Here is a 10,529-nt window from a genome sequence, read left to right as displayed (position 1 = left end):
TATGATTAGAGAGAGTAGAGTACTTGGGATTTGGGAACTTGGGAGGAGGAGTTGGGGTGAATGCTGATGCGGTGTGGATGGTAGTATTGGGCCCGTACTACTGAATACACCGGGTCAGTGCACAGTCCAAGTAAGAATCCTTAGAGTACCAAGGAAGAAGTAGGGTGGAGTATTTGAGTGTGAGTATACTCGAGCGAGTCCCTGATATTTTTATGTTGTATTTCAGAGAGAGATCATGGTTGGGACACGCCACACAACAGAGAGCAGCGGTACGAGTGACGAGGAGATCCGTAGGATCATCCATGAGGAGGTGGCTGCGGCCATCAGGGCAGAGATACCAGAGATGTTCGGGTCTATCAAGACCACACTGATAGAGACTTTTGATGAGAGATACACTGCTCTTTCTGAGGCAGTTGTTGTTGCGGCCACTGCAGCTATAGTTGCAACTAGGCCACAGGGTAGTGATGCGTTGCTGTTCCGAGAGTTCAGCAACACAAAACCACCGGAGTTCGATGAGACCCAGGACCCGATTGCAGTGATGAGGTGGATTTCAGACATAGAGGGGTGTTTCTTTACTTGCTCATCTCCAGAGAATTTGAGAGTCCGGTTCGTGCTGAACCAGCTTCGGTTGGGAGCGAAGGACTGGTGGAAGTTTGTGACGGCGCATTATATGCCTGCTGAGCTTGCTGCAGTGACCTGGGAGAGGTTTACTGCAATGTTCTGAGATGAGTACGTTCCCCAGGTGGAGAGGGAGCGTTTAGCCCAAGATTTTCTGACCCTCAAGCAGAGTACTGAGCCTGTTACAGTGATTACGAGGATGTTCCATGAGTGGGTGATGTTCTGCCCAGAGCACGTGTCCTCCGAGCAGGCATGTATGAGCCGATATCTGAGCATTTTAAGGAGGGATATATGAGAGTTCGTGGCAAACTCGACATACCGGACATTTGCTGAGCTTCAGGCAAATGCCCGGAAGAGGGAGATAGAGATGGAGACCCAAGCTAGGGAGGAGGCTGAGTCTCAGGGGAGGGATCGGCGACCGGTGCAGTCTTAGGCAGCAGCCAAGCGGGCCAAGCCTGTTGATTTGAGATCTGGGAGTCAAAGGGGCCGCACTTGTGGCAAGTGTGGCAAGAGTCACGATGGGGTGTGCAGAGCAGAGTCTTGCTACAAATGTAGCAAGGAGGGGCATATGGCCAAGGATTGCCCCAAGGGGTTTGTAGTATGTTTTCACTGCAACCAGACCGGACACTGGAAGGCAGAGTGTCCACAGCTGCGGGGACCAGCACCGGGAGCATCTCAAGGATCTGCCCCTGCTGCTATCAAAGCTATTGAGAGCTGGCCAGTGAAGGCCGAGGCACCGAAGGCACGAGGGAGAGCCTTTCAGTTGACCGCGGATGAGGTACGCGCAGCGCCCGATGTCGTGGCTGGTATGTATTTTTTCATGTATTTATTTTGATGTTGAGATATTGTTCTTATATTATGTTATGCGTAGGTACTTTTCTTGTGAGTTCTGTACCTGCCTTGGTGTTATTTGACTCGGGTGCGAGTCGGTCTTTTGTATCTTCGGCTTTTAGTCAGCACATCAGTGTTAGTCGAGAGGTGTTGAGTCGACCTCTGAGAGTTTCCATAGCTAACGAGAGGGTGGTGTATGCCACAGAGGTGATCCGAGGGTGTGTACTCGAGATTTTCGGTGTTGAATTCCCGATTGATTTAGTTCTTATTGCGATGGGAGATGTCTGTGTCATCGTGGGCATGGACTGGTTGAGCAGATTCGGAGCGGTTATCGACTGCGAGCGACAGCTGGTGACCATACGAGACCCTAGTGGGGGAGTTCTTATTGTGTACGGCGAGGGTACACGTTCGCGGTTGGCATTTTGTTCGACCGCTAGAGCGAGGCAGAGTCTACAACAGGGCTGTAGTGGGTTTGTGGCGTATGTGATGGATGCGATGGTTGATTCAGAGAGACCGAGGTCAGTTGTCAAGAAAAAGGATGGTTCACACCGGATATGCATTGACTACCCGGAGTTGAACAAGCTGACGGTCAAGAACCGTTACCCCTTACCGAGGATCGACGATTTGTTCGATCAGTTGCAGGGAGCGTCTTGGTTTTCCAAGATTGATTTGAGGTCTGGATATCATCAGATGAGAGTACGAGATGAGGATATCCAGAAGACAGTGTTCAGGACTTGTTACGGGCACTACGAGTTCGCCGTGATGCCTTTCGGGCACACCAATGCACCGGCAGCATTCATGGATCTCATGAATAGAGTGTGCAGGCCGATGTTGGATCGCTCGGTGATCGTGTTCATCAAAGATATATTGGTGTATTCGAGATCCAGAGAGAAGCATGAGGAGCATTTGAGGGAGATCCTCGGGGTTTTGAGATAGGAGAGGTTTTATGCTAAATTCTCCAAGTGTGATTTCTGGTTACGAGAGGTCAAGTTCCTGGGGCACCTCGTTAACCAAAATGAGATATTGGTCGGCCCGGCCAAGATTGAGACAGTGATGAGTTGGGAGGTGCCGAGGTCCCCCACCGAGATCAGGAGTGTCTTAGGGTTGGCAGGCTATTACCGGAGATTCGGAGATTTATCAGGGATTTCTCCAAGATCGTCGTGCCACTCACTAGGTTGACCCGGAAGGGTGTTGCTTTTTCATGGGACGCAAAGCAGCAGACCTCCTTCGTGACACTTCGCCAGAGACTGTGCGAAGCCCTAGTGTTAGCCCTTCCGGAGGGGATGGAGGACTTTGTGGAGTATTGTGACGCGTCGATATCGGGGCTGGGAGCGGTGCTGATGCAGAGAGGGCATGCGATAGCATACGCATCGAGGCAGATGAAGCCTCATGAGACGAGGTATCCCACCCACGATCTACAGTTGGGGGCAGTGGTGTTCGCCCTCATGATCTGGCGTCACTATCTGTATGGGGTTCGGTGTACCATATACACAGACCATAAGAGCATGAAGTACTTGATGGATAAGCCCAACCTGAATATGCACCAGAGGAGATGGTTGGATGTGGTAAACTGCGAGATCCCGTACCACCCGGGTAAGGCTAATATGGTAGCCGATGCCCTGAGTTGTAGGGCAGAGAGTGCCCCGATACGAGACATTTGCATGAGATTAACAGTGATGAATCCAGTGTTTGACACCATTCGAGGGGCCCAGGCTGAGGTCGTGAGACTAGAGAACCGTAAGAGAGAGCGGGTTATCGGGCAGGTGTCGGAGTTCGTCACCGATAGCCGAGGACTTATGACCTTTTAGGGTCGGATTTGGGTACCGTTTGTGGGCGGAACGCGTACCATCTTGATGGAGGAGACGCATAGATCGAGGTTTTCGATCCATCCCGTGGCCACTAAGATGTATTTGGACCTGAAGAGAGAGTATTGGTGGCCCTGTATGAAGAGGGATATCGCGTGGTTTGTTGAGAGGTGCTTAACCTGTCATAGGGTTAAGGCGGAGCACCAGAGACCGCATGGTAAGTTGCAGCCGTTGGAGGTTCCCGAGTGGAAGTGGGAACAGATTACCATTGATTTTATCACCAAATTGCCGAGGACTGCTAGGGGCGTCGATGCAATTTGGGTGATTGTGGACAGGTTGACGAAGAGCGCCCACTTCCTTGCTATCAGTGAGAGCTCTTCTGCTGAGAGGTTGGCAGAGTTGTACGTGAGAGAGGTGGTATCGCGGCATGGAGTACCGATCTTGATCGTCTCAGATCGAGATGTGCGTTTCACTTCCAGATTCTGGAAGAAATTTCATGAGTAATTGGGTACGAGGCTGCATTTTAGTACCGCATACCACCCACAGACTGACGGGCAGAGCGAGCGGACGATTCAGACGCTCGAGGACATGCTTCGGGCATGTGTATTGGACTTCGGAGGGAGTTGGGACACGTATTTACCCTTGGCAGAGTTTTCCTATAACAACAGCCATCATTCGAGCATCAGTATGCCACCCTTTGAGCTATTGTATGGGAGGAGGTGTCGGACTCCCATTTGCTGGGGAGAGGTAGGGCAACGTGTGATGGGTCGTACATAGATAGTGCTTCAGACGATAGAGCAGATACAGCAGGTCAAACAGAGGTTGTTGACCGCTCAGAATCGCTAGAAGAGTTATGCGGATAGGTGTCGGTCCGAGCTTGAGTTTCAGGTCGGAGATTTTGAACTCCTAAAAGTATCTCCTTGGAAAGGAGTGATCCGGTCAGGAAGAAAGGCAAGCTAGAGCCCCGGTATATTGGTTCATTTAGAGTGATCACGAGAGTGGGCAGGGTAGCATATCGTTTAGAGCTACCTGCGGATTTGAGTCAGATTCACGACACCTTCCATGTGTCCCAGCTGAGAAAGTGTGTAGCCAACGAGTCGGCAGTGGTGCCATAGGAGGATATTCAGGTGGATGCGAGCCTGAATTATGTTGAAAGGCCAATCGCGATTGTGGATTGAAGGATCAAGGTTCTGAGGAACAAGGAGGTGCCCCTGGTTCAGGTTCAGTGGCAACATCGGAGGGGGTCCGAGCCGACTTGGGAGACAAAGTCAGAAATGCGGGAGCAACATCCGAAATTGTTTTCAGTATGAGACTTCGAGGATGAAGTCTGGTTCTAGTGGGGGGGGGGGGGGAATTGTAACATCCCAAGATTCAGGTACAACTATTCAATCCTCCTTCTTTTCTCTTGTGTCAAGTTTAGCCCTTTAGAGGAAAATGTGGAAAATGAGTACGTTGGGCGTACTCGGGAGTACGCTGCGCGTACTCATGCGCTTACACTGGACGCGGAGTCGCCAAGGTACGTTGGGCGTACCCAGAGTTACGTCAGGTGTACCCATCCCAGGTGTAAATCCCTAATCTGACTTGTGCAGTATTTAAAGGGTGCTAAGGCTCATTTCTCAGCCTCCATATCAGTGAATGAAACCCTAAGAGAGAGCCTCCCATCGTTCTTTGTGAGTGTGTGAGTGTTGTTGGAGCTAATAGTGAATTGGTGACTTAGTGAAGAAGAAGGAAAGGAGCTTGTGGAGGCTAAAGCTTGAAGTGTAAATTTGGATCTGAGATCTACAAAGAAAGGAGCTACACTTAGAGGTATAAAGTTCAAAACTTTCCTCTTCTTTTGGTTTGTTGCTGCATGTGCCATTTAAAGGGTTAAAAACCCCAAAGGTGGAGACTTTATGAGTGTAAGGTGCTCCATGGTCCGAGATATGACCCTTTTCAGTGGTATTAGTGGTTTAGATCCATAAAGTTTCCATCTTGGTTGTTGATATGGGATCATGCTTGAGTAATAAGCCTTCTAGAGTTAGAGAATGGAATATTATAGGAGTTGGTGACTTGTTCCGCCATGCAAAGGCTTAAAGTCATCAACTTTATGGATTAAAAGGCTTAGAAGTGGTCAGATCTAGAAGTTGGACGTGGGTCCTAACTGCTTAAGACCTCAAGAGCTAAAGGGCTAAAGTAGGGGAGTACGCCGAGCGTAATCCCAGTACGCGTCGCGTACTGGATGGCGTTCCCCGATTCTGAGAGGCAGTCGGGTACGCTCAGCGTACACATCTGGTACGCGCAGCGTAACCCGGAAAGTTGACTTTTAGGGTATGGTCTATAGTGAGGCCTTTTGAGTTATGAGGGGGTAAAATGGTCTTTTACCCTTCTGAAGAGTGTCATAAGAGGACATAGTCTAGCCTTTGAGAGTTATATTAAATAGGGTATTTATTTCATGTGATTAGGCGGAGGCTAAACTAGAGTTTACCGAGTCAGAGATTTACCGAGTTACCAGAGGTGAGTTTTCTCACTATACTTTACTTAAAGTGGTAAACAGAGTATGTGACAGTGTATTTTAGAGTTAGGTGCCAGTGTATTGCATGCTATTTATGTGTTATAACTATTGTGATATGTGATATGCATGATTCAGATTTTACAGAGTTAGGACTAGTGGGTCCATAAAGTTAGGACCTTTGGGTCCACAGAGTTAGGGCAAGAGGACCCACAGAGAGTTGGGACTGGAGGGTCCCACTGAGACACATTGACCAGAGGGTCAAACAGAGTTATAGCCTCGAGTGTCTAATATGTGTTAGAGTGGTATTTTGGGGAACTCATTAAGCTTTATGCTTATAGTGTTATGTGTTTCAGGTACCAGTGATGAACGCGGGAAGGCGCCGGCATGAATCGTACACACACATGGGATTTTATGTATTTCGATCTTAGGGAATGTTTTGCGAAACAAAGATTTGATACAATGACATTTTATAAATAAATGTGTTTGGAAAATGTGTTTTGAAAATGCGAAAAATTATTTTAATTTTTACGGTGTTACAAATACGACCCAAAATTTTTTGTTTAAATAGTACTAAAAGCTAACAATCATCCATAATATATAATGAAACCTTACGTCAAAAATCCCAAAAATTTATGATAGATGTGTTATGACAAGAAAACTATATCAACATCTCATAGTATCTGAAATAAACTCCCAGGATAAAAAGTTGAAGCTGTGGTGTATCCAATGCCATCATCCCGAGCTCTTCCCTTTTCTAGCGGAAGTACCCGAAACCAAAACTGAAAATTGTAAGCAAGAAGCTTAGTGAGCTCCCCCAAACTACCACATATCATACAATAACATATAAAGCATATACTGGGCCTTGCCCACTGCATCAGACCGAAATCCGGAAAGTGCATCGGACCGAGTCCGGAAACTACATCGGGCCGAAGTCCGGAAACTAACTAGGGCCTTGCCCTCTGCATCGCACCGGAGTCCGGAAACTGCATCGAACCAAAGTCCGGAACTGACTGCATTGGACCGAAGTCCGAAACGGACTGGGACCTTGTCCCCTGCATCGGACCGAAGTCCGGAACTGACTGAACATAACACAACATAAACATATCAACTAGCATGAACACATATACTGCATACTGCATCAGATCGGAGTCCGGAACACATAACACAAAACATGCTTGAATCACAAAGACATCCAGCACTCTAACTAATGCATCGGACCTGGGTCCGGAACCACTGCTAACTAAACGGGTCGGCATTGTGGTCGTAGACCCGTTCCTACTGGAAGGAAACTCACTTCGTAATGCTGGCTGCTGAGATGCTAACTCTAAAAGTGGCTGACTGTTGCTCCGGAACTGTCCGGCTACAAATCCCAAAACGCTAGATCAGGTACTTATAAATGCCCTCAGGGTAAAATGATTGTTTTACCCCTGGTCAAAGTCAACTTCTAGTTGACCGGACTCGCTGAGTCAGGGCGCAGGCTCGCCGAGTCCCTCCCTAACTAACTCTGACTTTAACTCACCGAGTCCCTTCCCCACTCACTGATTCACCCTAAACTCACATATCGAAGAAAGACGGGGGACTCGTGACTCGAATCGTTGAGTCCGAAGAACAACTCGTCGAGTCCTAACATGCAAATTTCATACAATCGATTCTAATCCATTCCAGAGCATCTAACTTGCAGATCTAAGCTCCTGGGACCATTTGAACACGTAACGTTGCTAACTTTACGTTTAAATAAGAAGGAATGAAGCTATTTCACTCAAACTCTACTTTAATCGGGAAAACTCATCTGACTTGCCGAGTTGTATGAACAACTCGTCGAGTCTAAGGCAATCTTCATCGGACTCGTCGAGTTGCTCATCCAACTCGATGAGTCCACGGCTATCTTCATATGACTCGGCGAGTCAACCTTGCGACTCGCCGAGTCCATTTAGTCCTTTTTCCATACATACTTGATTTGAGCCATGCAGCGGCTCCAAATCACAGATCCAAGCTTCTAGGGCATGCTTATCACGTAAAGTTGCAAACTTTATGTGCATGCATGGCTTTAAAGGCTTCAAATGCCAAATCTAAGCTCTTAATGGGGTTCCAAGCTCAAGAGGGACCTCAATCACGACCACAACTGAAACTTTACACTTCTAGAATGCAATGAGGGTCCAGATCTGAAGTATAACCCGTCATAAGGCTTTATCACAAAGGATTTTGGGTTTTTGAGCTTAAAAGCAACAATTTGGGGACAAACAAGATCTACTAGATCAATAAGCAAGGTGGAGACTTTATTACCAGAAAATATGACCACAAATGAGTGTGTTCTGGATCTACTTCCTCTTCCTTGAACTCTTCAACCTTCTCCTTCTTCTACTTGCTCCAAAAGTCCCTTCACAAAGTAACAATAACTCACACACTCTTTAAGGGAGCTAGGGTTCGGTAAAGGATGCTCTGAGGGTAATGGAGGCGAGGTTGGGGAGCATTAATGCATTTAAATAGGATGCAAACCCTTAAAATTAGGGCTTCATCCAGACAGGCGGACTCGTCGAGTCCCAGCGTATGGACTCGTCAAGTAGCCAACTCAATTTGAGTGATCATCGCGTTTCTACTCAACGAGTCGGGCTACAGAGTCGTCGAGTACCCCTTAAGAAATGAAAATACTTTATTTAAATCACATACCAGAAATGAGGCGTTACACTTAGTGTCCCACAAACAAAATCGAATAAGCCCTCTTCCGGCCTCCCCTCTGTGATGAACGATGGAACGAACTCAAGAAGAACGGCGACATGGATGATTGAATCATTATCGAACGATGTCGATGTTTGCAATTAAGTATTGACTTCCGATTACTTGACCTTTGGTATGTTGCTTAAGTTGTTAGTTTCTCTCACTATAGGTATCCATAATTAGTTAAATTAGCTATGGATAACTTCGTGTTTCCGTTTCAATAGTAGCATCTGAGTCGGCCTTTAGTCTTGGTGGAAGAGTTTTGAATGAATATCGAAATTCCATGAAGCCTGACATTGTTGAAGCTTTAATTGGTAGTAGGGATTGGTTGTTCGGAGAAAAAAAATAGTATTTTATAATTTATTGTTTACTTGTATTAACTATTATTTTGTATTGATTTTTTTATAATCATTTTTATTTTCCTTATCCAGTTGATACCCATGTTGATTTTAAAAAACTAACTAAAAAGCGTCATGGATATGAATATTGTTGAAGACGCAACAAAGGTTATGAGTTCTAATAAAGTTTAAGTTGACGTTTGGTGAGTTATTTTAATGACAACTATACATTTTAAGTTTGAACATGTTTTCATGAATGTTTTTGTTTTTCATTTGGATGTTTAAGACTTAATTTCTAAAATTTGGATATGTTTGCATCAAGAATTTATTCAAGTTTAATTATCAATTTTATTTATGGAATTTGAACCACGAACACACGAACCCAAATCTGACCCACGGACCCACAAACCCACGAACCCAAAAACCTGCGAGCCTGTGAGCCCATATAAATAAGTGGGTTGATGGCTCATATATGAGTTTATGTTCGGAACCGCAAACCGCAAGGTACGATTTTGCATTCTAGAAACCGTTGGGTGTGGTTTTTCAATGGTTCGGTTTCGTGGTTTTCGATTGCGGTTTCAGTTTGTATTGGCTCAGTGTGGGTTTTAAACTGAGGCAAACATATGGTGTTGTTTTTTATATTCATTGATAAGGTTTTTTTTAACCATGATCTTCATATGAAGATTTATGATTATATGACATGGTCTTGTTTTGTTTCCTCATATTTAGAAGCCACAATTTTGAGTTTTTTACATTGTTTACTTGATTACTTCATTTGTAACTCATATTCCCAAACTCATTTTTTTTTATTAAATTTTCACTTACAACTTACAAGCTTACAAGTTGCACCCCACATAGCGTTTACAATTTACACATAGTCAGCAAATCGCAAACACAAAGTGACAAACTCGCAGATTAAACCTATTTACCTAATTACTATTTATCGTCAAGTTCAATATATAATATACGTATACCTTAGAATTTATTAGTTTTTAAATAATATGTATAATATTATATAATATAAATTAGCGATTTATTTTATTTTTTATAAACCTACGGTGCGGTTCGGTTTTGACGGTCCGGTTTCTGGATAAAAACTGCACCGCAATATTAAATTCGGTTTTTCAGATGATAAAAATCCACACCATCGGTATTTAGGTCGGTTTCGGTTTCTCGGTTGTGGTTTGTTGCGATTTTAGCGGTTTTTCTTTTATCGGTTCAGTTTTTGCTCAACCCTATTATTGTATCCATAACCTTATGAATGTTTGAGTTTGTAGGCATCCTATAATTTTTTATTTATTTATAGGAGTGAATGATTTATATCAAAAATATATTATAAACTTTAAAACATTACTGTCATTTTGAAAATAGATTATATTTCCTTATATATATATATATATATATATATATATATATATATATATATATATATATATATATATATATATATATATATATAGAGGCTTAGTGAATATGTGGCTGTTATGTACCTAATATTAGGTATAGAACCATAAAAAACTACATAGTTGTAACAAAATGCAATCAAATCCCTCTACTATCTTTCTTGTATCCTCTATAAGAATAGATGATAGGCTTTGTACATATTTTTATGGAGTTTTAGATATTTAATTTTGCACCACAAACCATGTATAAGAATACAATATCAAATACCTATAAGTCTTCATACTAGATGTCTAATATAAACAACATATTCGAAATACATAGATATTG

The sequence above is a fragment of the Lactuca sativa genome, chromosome 6 (genome assembly GCF_002870075.4).
Source record: "Lactuca sativa cultivar Salinas chromosome 6, Lsat_Salinas_v11, whole genome shotgun sequence".
Classification (NCBI taxonomy): Eukaryota; Viridiplantae; Streptophyta; class Magnoliopsida; order Asterales; family Asteraceae; genus Lactuca; species Lactuca sativa.
This window is presented reverse-complemented; position numbering follows the sequence as displayed.